At 40.6% G+C, this 25,758-nt stretch overlaps 1 protein-coding gene and 1 long non-coding RNA gene across 20 annotated transcripts in view; both read right to left on the bottom strand.

Annotated features, from left to right (window-relative positions):
- The window catches only part of MTSS1 (MTSS I-BAR domain containing 1), a 125,984-nt gene that overhangs the window by 79,670 nt on the left and 20,556 nt on the right, over window positions 1-25,758 (bottom strand). The window lies entirely within an intron of this gene.
- LOC116795314 lies at window positions 3,235-13,317 on the bottom strand. The gene is made up of 3 exons (XR_004360022.1): window positions 5,368-13,317; window positions 4,858-4,860; window positions 3,235-4,509 (listed from the first exon to the last, which is right to left on the bottom strand). It is a non-coding gene; the product is annotated as an uncharacterized LOC116795314 (long non-coding RNA).

The following is a 25,758-nucleotide window of genomic DNA, read 5'->3' as shown; positions in this document are numbered from 1 at the left end:
CCCTAAACCCTTGCACATGGGCACAAAGCAACACACTTGCCTCTGCCTGCAGCATCACTGCTTTCACCCCTTGGGGTGTGGGAAGGGGAATGAGAAGGAAAAAGGCTGTGTCTCAATTTCTCAATATCCTGTTTTGAAAAGAAAGGCAAGGAAAACCTCTGAGGGAAGTGAAAACTATTGGAAAGTGCACTGAAGTACTCGGAGTGCACTGAAAGCCATTTCTCCATCCCATTTGTCACATGAAGGCACTAATGACACGTACATGTCAGTGCTATTTCAGACCAACAAATTCAAGTGAGTTTCAGTGCATGGTGACAGTCATCTTCAAATATAAGAGACACTTTCTCCTGCCTATCACTGCACAGCTGGAAGCAGCTCCAAACCCCAGTGCAAGTTTACAGCATACAACTGAGCCTTGCACGCTCAGCTGTCAGTCCCCCACAGAACGCTGGAGTTTTCCCGGGCACCCTTCTCTTTTCCAGGGGATGGCCATGACCTTCCTCCACCTCCCACCATGGTCCACAATACTCCAGTTTTGGCACACCAAGGCAGTGGCTCTTTTTGGAAACAAGCTCCTTGAGAAGAGTTGAGAGCGCGACCACAAACTGCAGCTTCACAACAAAATCTAAAACAGCCTCAGCCTGGCTTTCCTGTCAGCCACAAGCACAAGAAAAGAAGCATTTTGGGGGAATCCTCTCAGACTGGGGTGAGACAGACTGACCCACTCATACACAAATATAGTACTGTGTGGAGTGTTATACAGGGGCAGAACAGAGCCTAACGTGGTTTTTAAAATTGTGAACTTTAATCCTTCTTAAATCCTTCCAACGCTGTTGCAAGGACGGCTTATTTGCTGTTTGTTGAAGTCAGAGACACAGCCCTTCCCCAGCTTCACCCTTCCCAAGGGGCTGGGATGGGGCAGACTGAGCTGCTGCCACAGCACTGGACATCCAGCCATGGTTACTTACTGTCCCAAATAGTTTGCATTCTACATTTAATGCCAGGAACGCATTCCTCTCATCACTGCAATCATGCAAGATTTAATGAAGACACACACCACACCTGAAAAAAAGTGACTGAAAGAAAGGGATGAATTATTTAAACTCCCAGCATATCTCTTTTCCCCATTGAGAGCAATTACATGAGTACCCTCCTCTGATTCAAACCCTGATCAGATAACCAAGCTTTCTGGAGCAGAGACCAGGAGTGAACTCTGCTCTTCCCCAAACTGATACAAACATTAAAAAAGCAAACAACACACCAGCTGCCTCCCAGAGCGCCGGAGCAAGACCCACGGACACAACACACCACTGTACATTAACAAGAGCTGCTATTTCTGGTACAAGCCTGGGCCCCTCGTTTCCTTTTGCCAATTATGATAATAGTATTTGGCAACAGTATCAAGGCTAGAACAAAAACACGACCAAAATGTTTATATAGAGAATTTACAGAACATTTGTAACCTCTGCAGATACTGATTTCACCAAGCCAGTAGCATCCCCACAGGGCTGAGAAGCACAGAGCACAGAAGAGATGCAAGGAAGCAGAGTTAGGGGCTTGTGGGGGAAAGGGGCATCACACCACAGGTTTACAGTCAACTAAAGCAACTCCATCCTGATGTTCCCTTACATGCCAACTTCAGCTGCACTGAAAATCTTAAGGACAAAACACCATGCAAAGAACCACCCTAAATTAACCAGGAGGAAAGCCTGTTTTCCCTGTATCACCCCACCTTAACGTGAACTCTGGCATGTGGGACAATATTTTAGTTAAAGAAAACCAAACAGATGGTGAATAGTACTGCAATGTTCCTGTAAAAGAATCCATGGGAAAATGGCAATGTCTGGATGCAATAAATACATACACACATATATACATACATACATAAATGAAAACATGTACTATGGCATAAGGTGGGGTTCTCATGCAGCAAGTGCAGTAATTGGAGAAGAACAAGGACAGTACTGTAGAAATCACATAAATACATAAATACTCACTCCCCTGTCACTACCATTTCACACTACTTGCTGTGTTAGCAGCACAAACAGAGCACGTGTTCTGCAATAAACACCAGTGCTATTTATTCTGGTGCCTTCTCCATTTTCAGTTTAAATACACCCATGATAACGTGATCACATGAGAACTATCCAGCTTTCTAAGCCTTTTTCCCTGTCCCACTGAAGTTCCAGGCGCCTAGTGCAAATCACTTTGACAAAACTGGATTTTCAATAAAGCCATGGTAGCAAATCTGTTTATCTATAATCAGGCACTGCACAGGTATGTGGACTCATACATGTGGAGTCATGTCCTTAATCAAGTGCAACTCCTTTTTAATATCTTTTTGAAAGTTAATGAAATTAACTGCTGTAAGGACACAGACCAGGCACTCACCACCCCTTACAGAGCAGAGAGCCATCTTCAGCAAGTAAGTCAGGCAAGGTGAAAAAGAACACTGAGATACATTAACTCATGCAAATCAAACCCTGCTAGTCTGTAGGAAGCACATAAGATAGTTAAATACCAAGGCTTTTCTCTTGTGCTTAAATATTGTGGAGTTCATACTCTCTCCAGTTTTACTATTCACGGTGTTGCTATATTTAAAGGCACTGGGAACCGTTTCACCAGCTAAGAGCCTCCCAGGAGGAGACAAGTCAGGCTGCAGACAGCTGGCATCAGCCCCTTGGCAACTGCACACCCAGGCATTTGGGGGAACAGAAACTGAGCTTCTTGAAGATAGGCAAGGATTTTCCCTGGATTCTTCATGAAGTGAGAAGTCTCAGCAAGTCAAGGACAATACACTTGCATGGAAGCCATACTGCCTATTTTAATCCTATTTTAAGAAGCCAGCAGTACTTCCTTACAGCTGGTTGACATCAACAGGATGCAGCTTTCTGCCAGCAAGCGCAGGTTACCTCTATCCAAGGGGTGTCCTCCAGAATACGTTTCATGCCATTTATGCACTCACATTTAGATTAATGTATTCTGCGTGCCCCATTGTTAAAACTGTTTCTCCACAGCTTCCTTTCCAGGAGTTCATCTTCCTCTTGGAAATAGTCACAGGAAAATAAAATGACCCCTCAGAACTAATGAGATATTCAGTAACTAATCTTTAAAACAGAAGAGCTATTTGAACCCTCCCTTTTCAGTTTCTGAAAATAGTTCTTATCCTTTCACAAATTAAGTAATTGGGTAGTAAAAAAAAAAAAAAGCCTTTTGTCCTTTTTTTTTTTTTGGGTAAACTACTACTGGAACAGCTATACTGTACAACTGTATTAATGGTTACCAAGTGTCCCTTTTTATGGTAGTGAAAAAAACCAGTTCCAAAATCCAAAATTAATGTTCTTATTAGACATTTGTTTGGCTTGAGAATGGAATAAGAAAACGTAAGCTTCCAAGTGGTTTTCTATTTGAGGCTTCGGTGACTAATTATGTATTCAGATGCTGCTTGATTTAATACCTACTCAATTCCCATTCTGTTTCTGTGGGAAAGAGACTCAAAATATTTTGGAAGAAAGTTTTCCTGACCATGAACCAGAACTTTATGATGCAGTATTTAAAAAGGAAAATTTAGTTTCACAATTGGAGTAACATAAACGAATCTGCCTCTTGGCAGAGGAAGCCAAAATGTTTCTGGTCGCAACATGTGAAAATGGATAATGACAGCAAAAGTGCAGCTGCACCCAAATCCCCCCCCCTTCTTAATACTAACTGTGCCACTGTGCTACCTCAGCATTATTTTAGTTCTGATAAAATATGTATAAAGAGCAACAACTGAAAATCAGCTACCCCAAACACCGAAGTTTTCCTTTACTGAAATATCAAGGATTACAGATCCAACAGAATATTGAGGGGGAGGCTGGGAAGAACCCAAGTTCAACAGGAACTTGAAAACTGAGTTTACATCAAAGTAGAAAGATTGAACATTCCTTTTACGTGCCTGGGAAGCCTCCAAAGTAATCCCCCAAACTCTGATCCTTTGTCATATGGTTTGATAACAAATACACTCTGCCCTGCATGATTGACATGAACCTCAGCCTCCCATTCAAGCTCTGTTTTTCAAATGTGTCAGAGACTCCAGAAACCCTTTTTGGTTGTTCAACAAGTATCCGAAACAATAACAGGCAAACACCTATTATACCTACGTGGGTGTGCAAATATAGCAAATACAGTTATTTGCAGGGACTTGTCTCTGGAAAAAATATAACCTAAACATGTCTGTTACTGGTTACTTTACTGCAAATAAGAAGTTTAGTACACGGCTATACTTAATGAGTAAGGCAGAGCAAGCCAGCTATTTAATTCTTTAAAAAAACCTGTTACCACTACATTCCTGAATCTGTTTAACTCTTACGTCTTTTACTCTCATATGAGGATATATGAAATACATCTTTCTGTCTCTCTATTTAAGGTGTTGATAGTTTTAAACTTTTACTATTGGGTGGATGCAGGGAATGAGAAATCAAAAGAATTTGTGTTGTCTTAATTACACAGGTACAGATGTGTGTTTTACTTCCACGAAGACTAAATTACAGCATTTCCTCCAAAACTTAAGATACCGGATGTCAGATTGAGCGTCCATGTTACTTTATGGACTGTCATTTATCTCTAAAAATGGCACCAGCAAACAAGGGTGTGGCACCAAGGCATGCTCTCAAAGGGTAACTTATTAAGGCCCCATCTAACATGCAGCACAGCACATCCATTGTCAACAGCTGGTGCTTAATCCAGGAAAAGACAGGTTAAGGCTTGAATTTTAAATTTTTACTCCTGCTTACTAATTTTTTAACACACATGTGAACCAAGTGAGCCAAACTTTATTTTCACAGAAACATCAGTGTTGGAAGAGACTTTCAAGACCATCTAGTCACCATCAACCCAGCACCACCGTGACCACTCCTAAACCAATCCCAAGTGCCACATCCAGATGCCTGCTTAACACTTCCAGGGGATGGTGTCTCCAACACCACCCAGGGCAACTTACTGCAATGCCTGACCACTCTTACAGTGAAAAATTCTTTTCTAATATTGAATCTGAACCTCCCCTGGCACAAATTAAGGCCATTTCATCTCGTCCTTTCACCTGAGACACAGCAGAAGAGATCGACTCCCAGCCTCACTACAGCCTCCTTTTAGGGCATTGTAGAGGACAGTGAGGTTCCCCTGAGGTTCTTCTTCTCCAGACTAAATACCTCCAGCTCCCTCAGCCACTCCTCATAAGACATGTTTTCCAGATCCTTCACCAGCTCCATTGCCCCTCTTTGGACTCAACTCCAACACCTCAAAGTCCTTCCTGAATTGAGGGGCCCAAAACTTTGCACAGGATTTGAGGTGCGGCCTCACCAGTGCCAAGTACAGAGGGGCAATCACTGCCCTGCTCCTGCTGGCCACACAGTTTCTAATATAAGCCAGGATGCCATTGGCCTTCTTAGCCACCCCTGGGCACACTTCTGGCTCGTATCCACACAGCTGTCAACCAGCATCCCCAGGTCTCATTCTGCTGAGCAGCTCTCAAGCCCTTCTTCCCCAAGCCTGCAGTGATGCATGGGATTTTAAAGCCATATGAACTTCAATAAATTCGAAGCTATGAATTTACTGTTGAACTCGCCTGTTTTCAGTGCAGATGGGACTGCGTGATGTGAAACACCACAGCCCATCTAGGGCACTGCCTATTCCAATGTTTCCTCTCTTGCAGTGTAAAACATTACAACTCCATTAGAATTTTCTTTTTCTTTCAGGCACCCAGGACCAAGTTCACACTCAAGGCAAGTCAATGTTGAGACCTGCAATGAATTTTCTGTCACTTTGACTTCCTCCACCTTCCATCAGAAGGTTCACTTGACTCTTGTTTCCTGTTCTGTTCAAACACTGGAAATCCTGAATTCCTCCTCCCAGTCTCACCCTACCCCTCAGACACTGCAAAGACCACAGCAACGTTTGCTTGAATCCGAGACACTCATGTCATCTCTTGGCACACATTCCCAGGTCAGCTGTGCGATGCTGCTTCCTCTTAGAAGAATGGGGAAACATTGCCAATCTCTTTTCCTCCTCTCATTTTTAGTTACTATTTCACAACTTAGCACAACCCACATGACACTTAAAAATAAAAGTGTCCAACCATCAATTTTCTCTTCCTCCCACCCAAAATGTGTTTGATATGTTTCTCAAATATTTAAATTAAAAGGTTTTCCTGTGCCTGAAGTAGTCATATTTCGGCTATTGCTGGTATTTTTACAAGATGCAGGTGTACTAAAAGTAATTAGCTGTTAAAAACAGATTCATCATTTACCAGTTATTAAGAAAAACTGAACAGTGCTATTTAAACAGGTAACATCCTGCTATCAAGAAAATATCATTAAAAATGTATGCTAGTGAAAAGGACCTCATATATTATTACAGAAAGGAAACAGTGGAAACAATAACCTCTGCAAAGTGCCCTTTTAAAAATAGAGACTGTGTTGAATACAATGCAGATTATCTGTGAGGATATGCAGATACCACAAAAGAAAGATGAGATAGGAATTTTCACTGTGACAGAGAGAATTTATCGAGAAGTTAAAAAATAAATTCTTTGTCAATTGAGAGAAAATTGCTTGAACAACTCTGGCATCTGATACCAGTTCAAGGCTATTTCGATACTATAGGATTCTCCTTTTTGTCTTGGTCTGTTTTAGAGACCACACAAACATTCTTCTGCTATAAGTATTTGTTTCTTAAAGTTATTATTAGCCATGAAGATCTAAAGCAGATCTGTTCTCAGCTACATTCATAACCCAGATGTGGATATTGTGAGGACTCTGCATGAAGAATCAAAGCCAAGATTCCAGAATCCTTTACAAGAGACCCACAGGAGATGAAAAGAAGGCTGTCTTCAGCATTTTCATACTACAAGCTATTTAAGGGACTATGACTTCATACTTTTTTGTTCTCAAGTAGCACAGATGTGCTCTATCAATTCACAGAGTTGGAAAAAGATGTGCAGAATGAGTGTAAAAAAAAAAAAAAAAATCACTTTTCTTTCACCAGAAGTTAAGCAGTACAAACACGGAACTGATAGGATTTTCTGCATTATCACCGAGGCACAATGTTTATTTACATAAATACTTACATTATATTTTGTCTGACCATCATGTCTGAAGAGATTGTAAAGCCAACAAAAATCTATAGCTGGAAAAGCAGTTATTTTGTCCCTGTTTTCAGCTAGTTTAATTTGCAGGAACAAATCCTACCTGAATTAGCAGAGAGCCTTTCTTTTGACATGCATGTTAGCTGCAAGGTAGACATTTTGTTCAAAGTTTGTTTTATTTCTAAATCAAGAACTATCAATTTTAAACAACACATCCTGTCTTCAGAACTCAGACAGAGAAAAATTTAAACAAACACCAAACCTTATGGCTGCACTCAATGATCTCAGAGGTCTTTTCCAACTTAAGTGATTCTACAATTATGTCCTCTATAAGACTTAAAGTATTAGCAGGTCCAGTAAATTGACTTTCTGTGTCATAAAACAACTTCCAAGTATGCTAAAGAGGGTGTAGCAAAATTCCTTCTTATGTAGCTATAAGTTTGCAACACCTTCTGCCAATAACATTTATGGGAAACTATTTTAAAAAGCAACCAGTAAATTTCTCCTTTCTAAGATTTTTCAATCTCCCTTGCACATATGAAAATTACATTTGCTACCAAGTAGAAAGCATAAAACATGCAAGCACAAAGATCAAAATGTGTGATGAATTCAAGAATTTGCATTGGGATGTCCCTGAACACCAGGACGCTGCCCCAGAAACCATCCTGATTCACTTGAGTCTTCTAGAGAATATCATACAGCATCACATACTCACAAACAGAACTGGCAAAATTTAAGGGATACATTCTTAATGCACAGCCCTTATTCCAGTCACTGGCAAAAATCAGCAAAGGAGGTTCCTTAATTGCAAAGTGCTAAATTTAGGATTGCAATTTATTATTCATCTCAAAGGGTCACAGCCATGTTGATTCCAGCAGCTATAAAAATCCACCTTTCATATGTGTGTACGATTTACACCATGTAACATTTAGTTTTTCGAAAAAACCTGCCCTCCACAAGTGTGAACACTCCCTCCCATTTCTTTTTCCTCCCTAACTCTTACTTCTATTGAAATAAGGTTAGCTAAGAAAAACTCTATTCATAGGAATTAAGAGCTAAATATCCAATCCGCTCTCCCAATGAACAAGTAGCCTCAGTAAGTGTCTGTGCCATAAAGCCGCTCTGGAGGTTTATAAACAGGCCCTGTATTTTTAATTTGAATGAAACATGTCTGAGCTATTAGAGATGCCCATACCAGCAAGAGCTACTGGAAAACTGTAAGACCTGTGTTCTGCATTATGCTAATGGAAACAAAACACTGATGTTTTAAGATTTGTGGATTAAACGAAATCGATGCTTCTGGACTAAATTTTTATACTTCCAGTTATTTCTGTGGTGTAAGTGTCTCAGGAACTCGAAGAGCTAAGGGTTCTCAAGCTCTTATTCTGCTGTAGGCACAAAATCTCTCCTTCCTCCAAGACAAGCCCAGCCACACACAGTGCTGAGCATGCAGGCACTGTTTCAAAGGTCTTGCAATCAGAAAGTTCATTAAAAATACTGTCAGCTATTAACCTCCAGTTACTGACCTGCAACTGCATTGTCACTCAGCTCCTGTGCTCTTCATCCAGCTTTAAACACAGTTTAAGCCTCATCTTGTTTTCGAGACATTTTGCAACTGGCAAGGTCAGGGCCCTGACAAAGCTCAAAGCATGGCAGATGTATGGATCTAGCGCTAGCTCCTCCTGCAGAGCATCCCATTTAAAGTAAAGCACTGAGCCTCAATCCTGAGACAAACCTCTGCAGATCTGTGCAATTCTCCCTTTGACCAACCAGCTTCTTGAATCAACAGGATGACCACGATTTACTGCCAAAGAGGTCCCACGTGCCAGAAGCAGGTGATTATACAGGAGGATCACACTTCCTACTTGTCTCAAACCTTGCATATGGAGAAAAACAATAGTCCAGCTGGGTAATGAGTATACTGGGATCCTCCACATTTTACATACTGTCTTGATCCACAATTTCTTCCTGCTTATTACAGTAATTAATCCCAGCAGATCCATGAAGCCACCATACTAGTAATTTCCATTGGCTAACTTGCAAGAGCTACACATCCTTTCAATGAAGCCTTAAATAGCTCATTTCCAGTCCCTAGCAGATGACAGGTGGTACCACCTGCAGGCTTATGATCCGCTGGGAATGTATGATGTGAGACACTTGAAGCAAATTTGCAAGGTTTACTCCAAATATAGTGGACACATCCCACCGAAGTGGTCTGGAGTGCAAATCAAAATTCCATGGTACTAGCTGCTGGATAGCTGTTGCAAAATGATCTGTTAATTCTTTCAAGTCTTGTTAAACAGAAACTCTCGCAGCCTCTACCAAAAGAAAAATCGCCCTGTAGTAGTTGATATAATTAAATTTAATGCAATAAAAAAATTACCCGAACTATAGGACTGCCCCATAAATATGTAAATTCTGTTGTTATGAAAAGACTAGTCAATCCCCTCCATGAATATATAGTGAGATACTGACTTCTTTATATTGCTAAATCCCCATCACTTTTGCCCAGATAGTTGAAACTGCAATTTGCAAACATACAAAGCTTGCTGAATAAAGGCCAGCATCTCATTTCTCTCCAGCTAAAAAAAGAAATTGCTGAATGTAATCAGCATGTTTTCTCTCTAGATGAGAATGACAAATACAGTCAGTAATGCATTGTGCTGCATTTCTGGTCTTACAGCTGCTTAAGGCCTCTACTTCCAAAACAAACTGTCTCAAAAGTAGACAGCAGTGAACGTAACTTGCCCTATGCAAATGTCTTCAACTTTAAAAAAAAAACCAGTTCCCTCAGTGTACAACTCCTTCTTGTAGTGCAAGTAACGAGGAAAGGAGAGGAAAGACAGTATTCTGAGATTCCTGCTCTCTGTTATTTCAGGAGGCTGTTTGGGAAAACAGCTGCTCAGGCTCTGCATTTTGGAGTAGCCTGAACAACCGAGCCACCAGCAAAGGGCTTCCCTTCAGCCAAAGATCATGCTGCTTCCACACACTCTTCAAAGCTCCTCCTGCTGATCCTCATGACCATTCCTGGAAACTATTATTTGTGCAATCCAGAGCACAGCTCCAAGTACATCTCTCTAGTCAGAACAACACATGCCTAACTTTTATAAACCACTCTGCAAACAGTGCGAGGTAATCCATGCAGCTCCAAGGCATTTTGTAAACAAGCAGACATGCTGCATACCAGACAGAAAAATTTAACAACATACGGGAACTAGGAATTTAAAATACATACTGGACATCGCTGACTTAATTATGGCAACCATCAAACTTTTTTTTTCATTTTTAAACACTTAAGCTTACTTGTCCAACTTATTCAGCTCTAAAAACCTCAGAGCAGGGGTACAGAAGTGGGTATTAACTACATTAATAAGCAAAGCAATATGCTGCTGCTTTTCTTCTCTTTGTACATTTTATGCAAATAACATTTGCAACTTTTCTTCTATTTCTCCACATCTTCCAGAGAGCAGAGGACAAACCTGCTTAAAGCAACATGGGAAGAAAGTACCTAAAAGACTGAACACCCTGGCAGGGTACTGCCTTAAGCCTGATGTAATTCCAACTCTTACACTTTCGCAGACTCCTGGCTAACCCGAGAGGCAGCAGAAACGGGAGGAAAGCCATCCTCAGTTACTCCTGCCATTTTGTATTCTTGATCTCATTTCTAGGCAAGTGGACTGTGAAAAAAACCACCACAAAGCCTCACCACAGATGGCAGTTTGTTATCCTCCAGCCAAGCTCACACCTGCAGCTTCCACGACCGCTGCTGCAGCTGGGCTTTTTGTCTCCTCTCACTGACAAAAACTGCAAAATACGCAAGTGTTAAGTGACCCAACCACCATCCATTTCATTACTGAAATAAGTCCCTAGGAAATCAAAAAGCAAACCTCCACTTTTGGCTCTGTTCCCGCCAACACAACTTGGCCTGTTCCACAGGAAGGGGTAACCTCCAGGCACTTTGGTTACAGAATCATTTGCCATAGGGGTGGGGAAGGGGTGGGTATTTTAAAAATCTGAATTTTAGAGAGGAAGGAACAAAGGAAAGCATATAAAACTGACAGTTCTGAGGAGAACTTCACAGTCACCAATGCCAGCATGAACCACAAGAGCCCTGTGCTAAACCAGCGTCATGAGCCCTGCAAGGGCGAAAGCTGATTTTCACTGCAGTTTCACTTAGACTCTTGCAGTTAATGACAACAAAATGGGAGTCACCAGCGCCTACAAAACACCTTACTCTCTCCTGGTCATGACATTTCATTCCATGCCATGGCTTGGCACAGCTGTTTCCACAAGCACCAGAACAGTCACATGTTGTAGAAGGCAGCATGTTTTCCTGCATGCCCTGAGATATGGTAAGATGATCTCTCCCTTGGTCTGTAAATTTTATTTAAAATCCACAGATGATGGACACCACTAAACCCAATGTCTGTATTTCCTTCAGAACTCAAGTAAAGGAAGGCAATCCATGCAAGACTTCTTATGGGTATTGGTTTGGTTAAAGTTTTTTTACATATATTTTCATACAAAAAAGATGCGCCCAGAGCATTTTCCAGCACACTTGCCACTCCACAGACACTGCCTGTTCCCACGCCTCTCTCTGCTGGAGGGCTCCAGCCATGGCTGTGTCCAGCACAAGACTTGGGGCAGACTAAGCCCTGACCAGCCCTCCGAAGATAATCAGGTGAGATGATCTAATGGTCCTTCTGGTCCTTAAAAGGAAAATTAGCTGTGAATCACTTTGATGCTTTGAAGCTCTGGTCCAGTTTCTCCCACAAATGGAGACCAGCCACTGCAAGATGAAACTCAAATCAAAGCCAAGTTTTACTTTTGTGGTCAGCAGCACAGACATATTTCAAAACCAAGGTGAAGCAGATGACCAGGGAAGAGAAGCTAAGCCTGACAGGCTTCTCTGTCTGTGGGACATGGAGGCATTCAGTTGGCTAAGAAACAAAAGGGTAGGGAGACAAAGAGCCTAAGGGGCTTTCTGGCCTGATGCTTTCCATATGTAAATCCTAAAATGGCAGCCACTGGTCCCCACTATTCATTCACTCACCCACAGTTATCAAAGCACAGTCCTCTCATCAACTGGACAGAACTTGCTACCTCTGCCTCTTGGACAGGTAACTGGAGTGAATAATCCTCTCATCATGTTTCACCATAATACTTAAAAAAAAAAATATCTGAATTATGCACTACATAGCTATTAATAAGGATAAATCACATGGCTTTTTTTGAGCTTAGGAACTACTTTTTCTCCAAGACCTACCTGTCCAGTTGTCCACACTAAGGTGGCTCACACATATTTAAATCATACAAGGCTACCACTGTTCAGTGCTCCCAGAGACCTTCCCAAACATATTTAATTAACCAATAAATTACATTGAGAACATATTCTTCCAACCTAGGGATGCTGTTCCTCGTGTTCGTGCCAAAGCAACTCTACTCCTACTCTTCCTTCAGCATAAATTAGTCTAAAAATAGCCTTATAAAAATATTAAAATGGCTTTCATTACAGCTTAAACTAGTGAGATGGCTTTGACAGCTATTCCCACAAAGCAAACTCCCTGTAGACCCTTTCTAAATATTCTAAAAAGACTTGCAGCTCTACCTACAGAATTAAAATCTAGAACAAGTTACCAGAAAACAAAGGAGAAGGTAATTTATAATAAACAAAGTGCAGATTGCTGCACAGAAAGGTCTTTGTTCAAATATACTGCATTTAAGAAATCTTACTATTGTGTAACTAAACCCTGAACTAATATGGCCAGGGAAGTGGAGCTTTAAAAACAAGGCTTTCAGGATTGTCTAGTTTGACACCTTCCTTACATGGTAGAAACAAGTTTGTCTGCCTTAATCCTTCCTATACAGCCATAGAAATGTCTGTATGTGCTAAAAGAAGAGCACTTGAGCTTTTCAGGCATCAAGGAAGAGCAACATAACCTTAGCTAGGCCTAACCCCATTTAAACAATCAAGAACACTGCATCTTGCTCATCCCTTGTTATTATGAGACCTCTTGCGAAATGAGGGTATTGTTCAAGATACATATTTCCAAGTCCTCCATCTTAATGCAAATATGCTGAAAATGCTGCAGGAAACATGCAGGGCCACAGTAATAATGGAAAAAGAGCGGAAATCCACAGAAGTTGAAAACAAAAAACCACAGGTAAGCCTCTTTCCAGTAAAAACAAGAAATGCCCTGTGCGCCGCAGAACAAACTGAACCAGACAGGGAAATCCAGATAGAGCCATGAAACACCAGAAAACAAGTTACAGAACACTTCTTTAAAAAAAAAAAAAAAAAGGAAAGAGAAAAGGGAAGAAAGCAGGGAGGAGTGTAAAACTCTAGTTGCCCCCAGAATCCTGTGAACAGGTATCCATCTGTTCAACCACAGAAATGTTTTGGCGTAGTTCCGGGCATGCAAAGCAGCATATGTAGGATCCTAAATAACATTTCTGAAGGAATAAGGTGCCAGGAAATCCAGACCCTACATTTTTAATGTAGTCACCTTGCAGGAGTTACATGGCATTTCATGCTGGATCTTCAAAGCCACAAGTAAGTAACTTGCACAAACTTCACAGATGTTAAGACCAGAAGAAATTCTCATTGCTATAAATAGGCCGTACAAAATAGATGTGCCTGGCAATGTTTGACATCCAAGTCTTGGGGTCAAACTACCACTTCACACCTCCATCCCAGGGGATGTTCAAATCTCTACAATCCAGGCCTGCTCTTGGAAGTCTATTTTATTCTCCCTTTAAACAGAACTAAATCTCCCTTTAACTAGAAATTATTGCAATTATGCAAATTGCTGTTATCACACTACTTGCTTTAAAATAAATAAATAAATAAATAAATAAATAAATAAATAAATTCTAAATTATAAATTCTGTTCATCTACTTACCAAAACTATCATTTGAGGCAAGATAAGTCATTACAAGAAAAAGCTAAAGGAAGAGACTCCTATTTGCTTTGTGTCCCTTCAACCTTTCCTAACAGTTGGAAGCAGTGAATCAAAGGTAAAATGAACTGACTTGCCCCAGTTTGTTTCCATGCAACTTAAAGCTGAATCGTTAATGTTTAATGTTTACTCCCATTGGTCACAAGAAGCTTTTTACATACTGAATGTGTTTCATTTAAGAGACCTTTTCTCCTAAAGAAAGTGAGAGATGAAAGCTATTCATACATCCTTCAGCTACTGAGTAGACCTAGAGGGCACAAATTTTGAGTTCAGCTTCTCCTTCTGGACAAAAAAAAAAAAAAAATTCACACCTGAAAATTACTCGGAACCAAACTGGAACTAACTCGAAGTAAACAAAAGTTAAGCAATAACGCAAAAACATACATTGTTTATCCATGACAATCATGACCTCAAAAACAGAACTCCAGAGAGGCTCAAATTCTGACCAATTTCAAAAGATCAGGTAGCAGTCAAAACAGTAGAGACAGGGGAGCTTTGGAAAGGGTACTGAATAGATGCTTTTTTTAACCTGACCATGCTTTAACCTTATTAACCAACCCTTTACAGGGCACAGGACAGACTTCTTGCCCCTTCGGCTCAAAAATCCCTTGGCAATATTCACAATGGGCAGATGGGTGGTCGTATGCACTTCTGAAGACATTATCTTTTTGCCTTTGAGAGAACCCATTAACCCTAACATAAACCTTAACAAGAAAGCTTTTTTTATAACAAATATATTTGGTTTTAAATGCTTCCATCTAAACTTTCAGCTTAATTACATTGTGCAGAAAATCACTCCCTAGTAAAATCTCAACCACCTTCTTCACTATACCCATAGATGCACTACAGAAGTTCCACCCGAGCTGGAACATACACCGGGCTCTTTCTCCCACTCCTAGCTTTGGAAGTCATGTTAAATTATTAAGGCTACCAGCAAAGAAAATACGTTATGAAGAACAAAGTGTCTCTGAAAACAGCCACTTCAGAAAGAACAGCTAAAACCCTTGTGAAAGTGCAGCTTTAGAAACACAAGAGTTCGTAACTGCAAGTGAGGCCAGCCTCAAGTTTACAATGAAGATTAAAATCTGTTCATCTAAATCAATTATCCATCCTGAGTGCACATGGTGCATTTGAACTGAACAGTCTGGAGAGGGCTTTGCATCACGGTACGTACTCAGTGACAGCACTCATTTCCCTGGCAGCAAGCTAAATTTCAGCTTAATAGCTTGAACATTCCCTTGACTATATTCATAACCAAGGCTCCTGCCTCTGCAGTAGCTCCAGAAGAACTACATATGAACTCTTTACCTTTGAACCAAAGTGACTAACACTCACCCAGAGCTGCTATTCTCCATGCCAGATAACCCAGATTTAAAATAGATACACGCTCATAACAGCATCCAACAGAAATGTGCTCTATTGGACTCCAGTGATTTTGCAAACTAGCAAAAAATGAACAAGCATTAAAAACAGGGATAATCCATCACAATATGCACTTTAAGCATTCACTAAATGTACTCTGGATTTAATTTATTTATAGCAACTCAGTGTTCCAGACTTGCATCACTATATTATTTAAATATAACAAATTTTCATTCTAAGACCTCATTTCAGCACTCTGCTTAGTACCTGGTTCCAAGACAGGGAGATTTTTTACTTCTACATAAGTACTAAGAGGAGGATGATTTCTCAGCAACGAATCATTATATTCTTGAATGATAGTCTCCAATTCTGCTTCTCAAACTGTTAATCTGGAAATATCTCAGTGCCAAACTATCTCAGATTATTCAAATGCATCATTACTCTCTTGACGTAAATGGTTTAATCCAGTAATTTACTGGAGTTTTTTTAAATCACTGTAATACTTTTACCATGCTCTTGCGTACGTAAATGGTGACTATAAAAGATGACCCGAACAGATTTTTTTTTTTTTTAAAAGTCTTATTTCTTCATGAATATATACCAGAGGTCCCTAAGTATTCCCAGCACAACACACACAGTTCCTCTTTGTCTACCATCCACTTCTTCCTCACTCGAGTCTCCTTCCTCAGCCCTCTCTAGCATCCAAATTACCAAATGAGTAAGAGGCTGCTCTTGGGGTGGCCATGTAAAGGCTCCCCTTGAGCTGGCTGAGCAAACAGCACTCCTTGCTTCCCCAGGTGAGTGCATACACGTGTCCATGTCTACAGGTGCATGAGACATGTAACTTCACTCCCTCCTCAGAGATGCCTGGCTTCTGGGGCAGGAGGTGACTTGGGAGACAAATGGGGGAGCACATGCTCAAACACATCTCTTTTTCTAGCACAGGCAGGAAAACTGACCTTAAGTCATACAGGAAGACATCTTCAGACTACTTCATCAATACTACAAGTTTGCTTCAGAGATCAAGTCTGGCCTCAATACAATTCTGGAGAACTACTGGTGAGGGGAAAAAACAGACCAAACTATTGGCCTGCCTAAATCCAATTTCTGTACTGAGAGGACTTCTCTTGACAAGAAAGCACTGTTCTGCATTCCTTCCTTGCCTCCATCACAGGATGGAAGTTTTACTTTGAAAGGGACTCTAAATGGAAGATTCAGTTTCATTTTCATACACCTGACCCACCATGCAAATGGTACAAACCAGGCTCTCCATATTGCCTGGCACCCTGAAAGCCTACAGGCTATACGAGCCAAGCTTCAATGCTCTCCAACCCCTTCCCTGCTTAACCCTGCAAAAACAAATACATTTAGCAGGTGTGTCTGGTCTTAAGTAAGGGTAGAAGGTGGTCCTGGAGATGAAACTGCATTAGCAGTGATATTTATCATGCTCAGCAGAACAAACACCAGCTTTGCTTAAAACAGAACAGTGGTAACAGCAATGGCTGTCACTCTTGTGAGAAAATGGACCCAGTTTCCAGGATTATACTTCACTTTGGGGGCTGAAGTGACTCCAGAACAAACACTCATGAGTGTATCCTTGAGTATTTCTATTTGGCAGCTCTACTGAGGGAGGGGGATGGTGAAAGACAAAAAAAAAAGACATCTTCCCACCTCACCTCCAACTCCATTTTGCAAAACACCTATTTTTATGCCCTCAGTGTACATGCTGAGGTGTACAACACTACTACTGTAGTAATGACAGCCATAACCCTTGACTTCTTGTTTGCCATCCGTCAAATAGTCGTACAGGGTTGTATTGAACTGCAAAATACGCTCAAATACAGCTCTGAAGTGAAGTCCCAGCCAGCTCCTTGATAGTAGTTACTATAGAAACCAGTCCCTTGGCACAGGCTCTCACAGCAGGAAATCATGCAGATTTCAATTTTACATAGTAATAAATGCTGCAGGAGAGGAGAATTTCACAAGAATTGCAGGGGCTGATTGTACAAACCCAGACCTCTTCTACCCCATGACACCACCACGCCACAGATGAACGTGCCCACGCACAGAATTGCCACTGCTCTCAGTTTTGAAGTGGCTTCTACAAAGCCTGAGTTGGGGTGGCTGCTGGAAAGGTGGCAGCATTTTTCAATGGCTTCCTTGGATTAGAAACCGTACTCATTTTTACACGTAAGAAGCCCAGATGAAAACAACAAAAAAAGCACCAACTGCAAAGCAGCAGAAAGATTTAAGCATGTATGTAAGAACACAGAGTCCAAACATTTTAAGGAAGTATTGTCAGGTCACAACCCAGGGCTCTTTTAGAAACAGTTGATCTTCCTTTCCTTCTCCACCCTGTCCAAAAAAACCAACCCGAATGGAGGGCAGGTCACAGATTAATTTGTAGAAAAAAAACTGCTGTAGAAAGTACAAAGACAATAGGGAGGACTCTCAGCCCTGAAGTGAAAGAGTGAGGTAATTATTTTAACTTTTCAGAAGCAGTTCTACAGGTTGGACTCCATCACACATGGGAGTGGAAGAGGAAGACACAAAGCACAATATACTTCTTGATAATTTTCTTTTGAAATTCAAGAACCAGTGGGGACTCTTCTTCACCTCTCTAACTGAGCCCGTAAGCCTGAAAAGTGCAAGTTTGGCTACATCAACATGGGAAGAAAAGAGCAGGGAACTGCTTCACTGAAGAAAACTAAATGAAGGGAGGAGGGAAGGGGTGAACAGCTTGCACAGCAACAGGGACAAACATTTGTGCTGGCAACACCCGACAAATCATCAAGCAAACAGAAGGACAAGAAAATGAAGGAAGCTGGTCTATTTTTAAGCAAGACCTCATTATTCTCATTTATTACCATGAACATGCACTGCTTCCCAGGAAGCAGCAGGTATGCAAACATGAGATGAATCATATCACCAAGTAAATCACCTGGCAGTAGAATGCTAGTTTGCATGGACACACACAGGGTGAACACATACAATCTATGCCTCTGACACCTCCGAAAATGCGTTGGAAGAGCATCCTTCTGGGAGGTAAGCCTGCATTACAGAGAGCAAAACACTCTGTTAGACAATGCAATTGTCACTGCTGCTTCTGCAAATGACTTTTGTTAATGCTTTTTTTAATGATTAGACAGAGCTCCTTGTTCTGGACACCCCACTCTCAATTAGTCTGCTGGAGCTTGTAATTTCACTTTTTGTATATCTCTTATGTCATTAGAAACAAATCTAATTTCTGTCCAGCTATAGTAAGAATAGACTTAGGGAGTTGGAGAAGACACTCTAAGTCAAACCACACATTTTATACCACGGCCTTTGTACAAATTGCCTTGTTGATACACAGGAACTTCGCAAGTGGTTTAAGGATCTGTGGACTGGGGTGCAGCGAGGTTCAGGTAACTGCTGGATTCTAGTCAGGTCCACACACACCTCCCTAGAGGTCTGGTGAGTTTGCATGAAGCCAGCTGACAGCATCAATCTGATCCTTCACCAATTTATTATGTCTTCTGAGAAGCCAACATGTGAGGTGGTCAACAAAAGGACAAGCTTTGAACCTGCATTTCCAGACAGCTGTGAGGCCCAAAGGATAAGCCTGCAGAAGGTTCAGCAACTTGTTTGCTACGGGCAAGGTCCACTAAGCAAGAAGCACTACCCTACTTCCCAGAAACCTGGCTTAGTCTGAACTGATATATTAATTCTCCTCTCACACAACACAGAACTTCCCTCTCTGTCTTAAGGCAAAAAGATACTAAATAAAACCCAATGGAAACAGATCTTCAGCTACCTTTGCTATCCAACTGGTGACAGACTAAAAATAAATAAATAAAAGCTGCAACAACTCTCTTGTTGTGGTTACTATAGGATTGTTGCTATGTGCCAACTAGTAATTTATCACATCAAAAGGCTGACTGAATTAGCCTGAAAGGGGATCTCCCACCACAGGAACATGTGCTACACTGGGAAAACCAACCGCCAACCAAAACCTCAGCCTCCACTTTCAAATCCACATCCCATCATCAAAAGGATGCTTTTACATCTTTGATTCTAACCTAATATATTATCTGAAGGAAATCCTCAGAGCCATTTATGATTTATCCCCATTACTTCCCAAACTGGATGTTTAAGACATCGGCAGTTTGGTTCCATTGCCAAGACTGAGAAAACTCTTTGCAGCTTCAAAACCAGTATTTAGTTACTGAAGCGTAGGTGCTCCTAGTGAAGATGCCCACAGAGATATAAAGTCATCATGTAGCTGGCAACAACAATCGATCCATCCATCCCAAGCCTGCAGAGAAACCAGGACCTAATATTCTATCCTCCTAAAAGCAACAAAGCTGCATAAAGAACTATGACTAAATGTATAAAAAATTAATTATGAGCTGTACCCCCTCCCCACACTCCCAAAGATTTCTGATTCAAATAGCGAGCAGACTTACATTCAGCCACGTAAAAAGAAGCCAGCCACTCCTTCTTGACACACTTTTCACTCCTTGGACAAAGTATTAAAGAAGTATATTCGCTTCTTCTCCACTCATCGTTATCTTTCTCTCCTTCACAGAAGTCTCTCTCGCATTCAAGTTTTCTGTTTTGGTTTAGCATACACAATCACCTGGGAGCATTATCCCCTTCCTAACAACACTTCAGTCTCTTAGCAAAGCACCTTAAGCTCAAAAATTACTGGGCTGAAGGGTAAATACAAACTCCACTCCTGTGTCTGTCTGTGTACCATACCAAGGAGCAGCTGACTATGTAAGTTATTATAGACATTATTTTTGTTTATTGCCCTGAATACTTCTCCTTAGGTAGGGACAAAGTAGCAGAAATGTTATCAATGAGCCTGAGCTAGATTTCATCTTGACCTCAAGAAAAAAAATAATATCTCTTTACGCTGCAATGCCTGCATTCACCCAAAGAAAGGGTAATGACAATGCTTCACCTCTGGAGCACCCCTTTCAACCCACTAAATATAAAATCTAGTCATTAATCACCAAAACACTTCTTGTGTGTTTGGGCATATAAGATGTTCATCCCATTCTGATGCTCCAGCCAAATGGGCTCACATCAGCAGCAGAATTCTCAGGGTGACACACTTGCTTAAAGACACGGACTGACATTTGCTAATTGTCTAAAGAAAGACAGGAACATGGAAACAGCAATAACGCAGCACTGCCCTTCTATATGTGTTTTGTAGTTTTAGCACTTCTAAAGCAGCATATCCAAGTCCCAAAAAATCAACAGATGTGTAATATGCATCCAGCTTCAAAATTATCTGCCAACAATTCTGAATTGGCCCTGTGTTTTGCATCATCATCATGAAAGTATAATGGAAGACTGGATGGTTCATTTAAATAATTTTCTTCCTCATTATTTTATACATGAAAATCCAAAAAGAAAAAGCCTGGACTGCATTATTATACTTCAAAGACTCCACAGGAGGAATAAGCATTTATTACCAAGTCTTATCTTAACTGACAGGAAGCTCAAACAAAGGTTTTGTTATTTGAGTATGAGCATCTGAAATTAAAGAGGAATCAGAAAAACAAAGGAATTGGACAATGAGAACCCCTTTCCTGTTGTGCCCAACTTTGTTTTCACTCTGAAATTAGGCACAGATCACCATCACAACTCCCCAGTCCATAGCCAGGAGCAAAGGAATTTATTTCAAAAATGTTGCACAGCTTTTAGGTCTACTGCTATAGATTGTGGTGTCTTTCCCCTCCCCAGTCTCCATTTCTGTTTTCTCTTTCATTTTTTTTTTTAATTAAAATAAACGAACTAAAAGCCACCTGTCAGTACTGCCCATAAGATTTTGTCATGTCACCAAGGATTTATCCCTTGGGTTACACTGTGCCATATTTCCAGTGAGTGAGACAGTGGTTCAGGGGGCCTAAGCACACTTACTTGTAAGATAACAAGATAACAGATGTTATCTTAAGCCCTATGACACTTTGCGCAGCTTGTCACCTTGGAGAACCACTGCAATACATACCATACAGATCCTGGCCAACATAACAATGGAACACCCAGAGTGAGGACAACCCGAAGGTGTACTCACACAATACCAAGAGCAACACAGATGCAGAGTCTGCCCAGGAACACAGATCTGCAGCAAAGGTACTATTTTAAGCAGCTTTATTAAACATGAAGAGCAGTCAGAACAGTACAGTACAAGAGCCACCTGAGGCAGACACTCACAGATCTCAATCAAGTTTATTGTTGTAAGTAAAAGTGTTAAACCATACTTACATTTTTGCATGCTGATATAGTTTAATGAAGCCTGAAAAAAGTACAGGCACTTTAACACAGCACTTCTTCCAAACTGATATATCCTGCCCCTCAAAAGGGTAACATTAAAACAACTATGCTGGTTTTGGTACCCTGTCACTGCTGCATGCCATGCAGACTTGGGCTGAGTTTTGCTTCCAGGTCTACTCAGTGTGCCTTGGTAGCTGGCTGACCATCCACAGTGCTTCCCTCCCTCTCAACTGGAATTTCCTGCAACTCTTGTCAGTAGCCTTAAAATCCTTAAAGTCCTCTCAGATGTGCAAAATGAAAGAGATGGAAAATGTAAATACCACCAACCAGCACGAGAGATGTCAGAATTACCAACGGCACGGAAAACATACCTTTAGTAGCGCTTGCCAAGATGACTTGCCAAGAAGAAACTTCAAACATTACAAGCATTACAATCTATGGAATCCAACTGGCCAGAGAAAGCCTTGTGATAAAGTGAAACGTATCTTGAAGTGATTTAACTAATCTCCTAATATCAAACACACCTATGTATATGCAAAACCCTTCAATATGAAGGAAAAACAAAAAACCACAGGACTGGGTATCAGCTGCCTCATTAACAATCTCACTTTGAAGATCAATTTTAAGCTTGGGTAAATCAAAGCTTTTAGATCATCTTTCCATAAATTTTAATTTACACCCGTGCAGATGTAGGTAGGCAAGACTGGGGCAGGTTTTTTTCCACGGAAGCTGCTGATGGTGTATTAAGGGGATACAGAAGACATGTACACGTCTTCAGATTAATCTCCCTCATAACACAAGGAGGAGAATTAATTTTCACACCTACTTTTTCAAGTTCCTGAATTCTAGCACTTACCTACAAAGGACATTCAAATGCAGTAGAGGCAGAAGAATAACAGCATTCAAAAAGCAAAGCAGTTTACACACGTCTTTTTACATCTGTTCAAACCCAACTTACAGTATGTTTATATGTGATATATGTTTATATTTGGAATGCACGGTTCTTGCTTTCATAGAGAATAAATTTTTAATGCACAAAATATCAGGTAAACAGCTATTAAATTAAATTAGACTTAAACCTCTTCCATGCTTCAGTTAGAATTGATGCAGATAAAAGCATTCAAAATTTCAAATACTGAAAGACATAAGCCATATAAGAAAAGCCTGAACTAAAACTCATGAGCTCACATCTCCCCAAAATGAAACTTCACTTTTAAGGTATTTAAGGGTTATTATTAGATTATTTAAGGTATACTAAGAATTTAAAGGTATCCTGAAGTACCTACTTCATTTAATATTTTATGACTATTCTCTTTAATAATCACAGTGAGAAATAATACAGATTCCACTGCAGACTAGAGTTCTGCCAGGCTGTATGCCAAACAGTTCTACCTTGAATAACACAAACTGCTACATAGATGTGTCTACCTTGTCAGAGTTCAAAAGTCAAAACATCGAAAGGAATTCTGCTTTCAAAAATCTCTAGTACCAGCAAAAAAACAGCACACACTGCTATACAGCATTATTACAGAATTAGCAACATAACTTGACAACCTCCTCCATTCAAATGATATTTTTCAGATGACCAGACTCACAGAAATACAACATTTTGGTGATCCACACATCAGAACTACTTTTCCAGCGTTTTTCCTGGTCAGGCAAAAATCAAAAAGCATTGAACTGAGGGAACTGACTGAGGAAAAAGGAGAGACTAAACTTTGGGTTGACACACATTTAAATAGAGTGGCAGTGAAGAAGGAAGCAAAAGCTGAAATGAGCTGCTTGGGAAATTAATTTGTGTACTGAGTTACCACAAAACACCAGGTACTTCACATTCAGGGCTTCTCCTACTTCAGAAGCTACAACGTGAAGAAAATATGGCAAAATACAGGTTATCCAACTCATCCAACCACGGCTTTACCATAGACAGAGCTCCAATTATGCCTTCTATTTGAGTTTCAAAAGGGAATGTTAAGATTAACTTCGTTACCATTGCAGAGTTAGAAGGAAGTGAATGACATGGAAAGAACGATGCACCAAAAGGGAAAAGACAATGCCTGGGAAGAATAATGGCACACAAGGTAAAGAGATCAGCTGGAACAAGGAATGGCATTGATGGAAATAAGCTCTCATTCTTGAACACTCAGTGACTGCAAAGGAAATTGTCTCCCCTTGTATGCATGTGGACATGTACATCCACGTAAATACTTCTTCTTCTTTCAAAGCTAATGCTGATGCAAACAGATTAAAGAGTAGCCAGAGAGTGCTTCTGCTGACTGATAAAATGCTTTCATCAGCTAGATGAGTGGGTCTTAAAATAACAGGCCATTTTCTGTAAAGCTATCAGCAATTACAAATTAAAGGCAGCACCCAGCTTCACGACACTTCAGTCATCCTACAAAGTTCCATTTCATCCTACACAAACTAACACTGTCCCTCTGAAACAGGTGCCTGCTCCAGCATTTTCATATACAGTTAGTTCCCAGAAGAAGCATTTGGCTCACGCAATGATAAACCAGCCTTAGATTTAAAATACACCAACCTCCCTTCCTTTGTCATGGGAAGTGCTACACAAGTCTCATATATCCCCAAAAACTGAACATGAACTTTGCTGACTTTGGTTAATCTGTTAACTGTAAACTTTGGTTTATCTGTTAACCCTCTAAACAGTGTGAAGCATAGCCAGGTGTTTGATTAGACAATCAAATACATGGCTTTATAAACTGGGTAAGTAACAGGCAAAATTTAATGAAGAATTGTTCAAAGTAGGTAACTCCTAAAAGGGAAACCTGGGAACCCATTAAAATCCCCACATCAGAGAAAAAAACCAACCAAGTGTGTTGTATTTTGGGTTTGGAATGTAAATCTTTATACTTACAGCAAAATACATTTTTTATGGAATTGTGTCCTAGTAAGTCATAGAGAGCTTTGCCACCACCTTTAACAAGGCCAGGTGTTCATCTCTGTCCACAGCAAGGTAGAAGGAGCTGTATTTCTTAAAGAACCAATGTGCAACCTCAGAGATATACTTGAATGGGCACAAATGGAAGTTGGGTTGGGAGGCAGATCAGAACCACCAGCTAACTTGGAGTTTTGATTCATTGCCCAGAACATCACTTTCTAAAAATAAAAAACAAAATTCCCTTCTATCCTTTCAGTCAGAGAAGGCAGAAGACAGAACAGAAGAGCTATACAAATTTGGCATGCCTGGATTCACAGAGCTCCTTTTGTAAAGGATGTGTTCAAAGAGATAAGAGACAAGACACGACACTTGTTGGACAGGGTCCAAATAACACAGCAGAAAGTGTAAAATACCCTTCAAAAACCCACACAAGTAATTTCTGTTTGAGAATGGGAAAGTTTCAGTCATTCTGGTATCTCAATGCAAGTTCTATAAGCCTGCCAGCACAGCTAGAAGACAAGTCCCAAGGATTTTTGGAAGTTTACTTTGTTTCCCCCAGAGGAAGAGAGAAGAAATAGAAGAGAACATGCTTGAAGGAAAGACATGTTAGAAATCAAAGTGAATTCTGCCTTGGGTCTCATCCTGAGTTTATTCCACTTTCTGTCATGTTTATTATTTTACATGAGTAGATTACCCATAATTTACAGAAGGTACGCATATAATGAGGAACTTCTTATCAGAATGTAAATATTAGCTTTAGACAGGAAAAAAATATTCTTCCCTCTTGTCATTCTATGGCTTGATACTGGCTCCAGCAGCTGCTACCACTCCTGTTAGCCAGAAGTGAAGGGAAACACAAGTCTGGCTGAGCTTGAACTCTGCTAATGCAAATGCACACTCTTCACATCAGCAACATTACTTTCTCCCTCTCCAAATCAAATGTCCAAGGGCACATTGGGACTTTAAAAAAAATGTTAGAAACTTCTATGGTTAGAGGTGACCAAAAGCCGCTCACTCAGCAGTGCTCTATGCACTTTGGATTTACTCTTCAGCAATAGTTCAGGGATCCAGTGACCATGGGCAATGCCCTACTGCTGCAGGGACATCTGCATGCGATGCCTTGGTCACTGGGCATCCAACATGA

This window comes from Chiroxiphia lanceolata, chromosome 1 (genome assembly GCF_009829145.1).
Source record: "Chiroxiphia lanceolata isolate bChiLan1 chromosome 1, bChiLan1.pri, whole genome shotgun sequence".
In the NCBI taxonomy this organism is placed as follows: Eukaryota; Metazoa; Chordata; class Aves; order Passeriformes; family Pipridae; genus Chiroxiphia; species Chiroxiphia lanceolata.
Note: the sequence above shows the minus strand (reverse complement) of the source record. Positions and strands in the feature narration are given on the sequence as shown.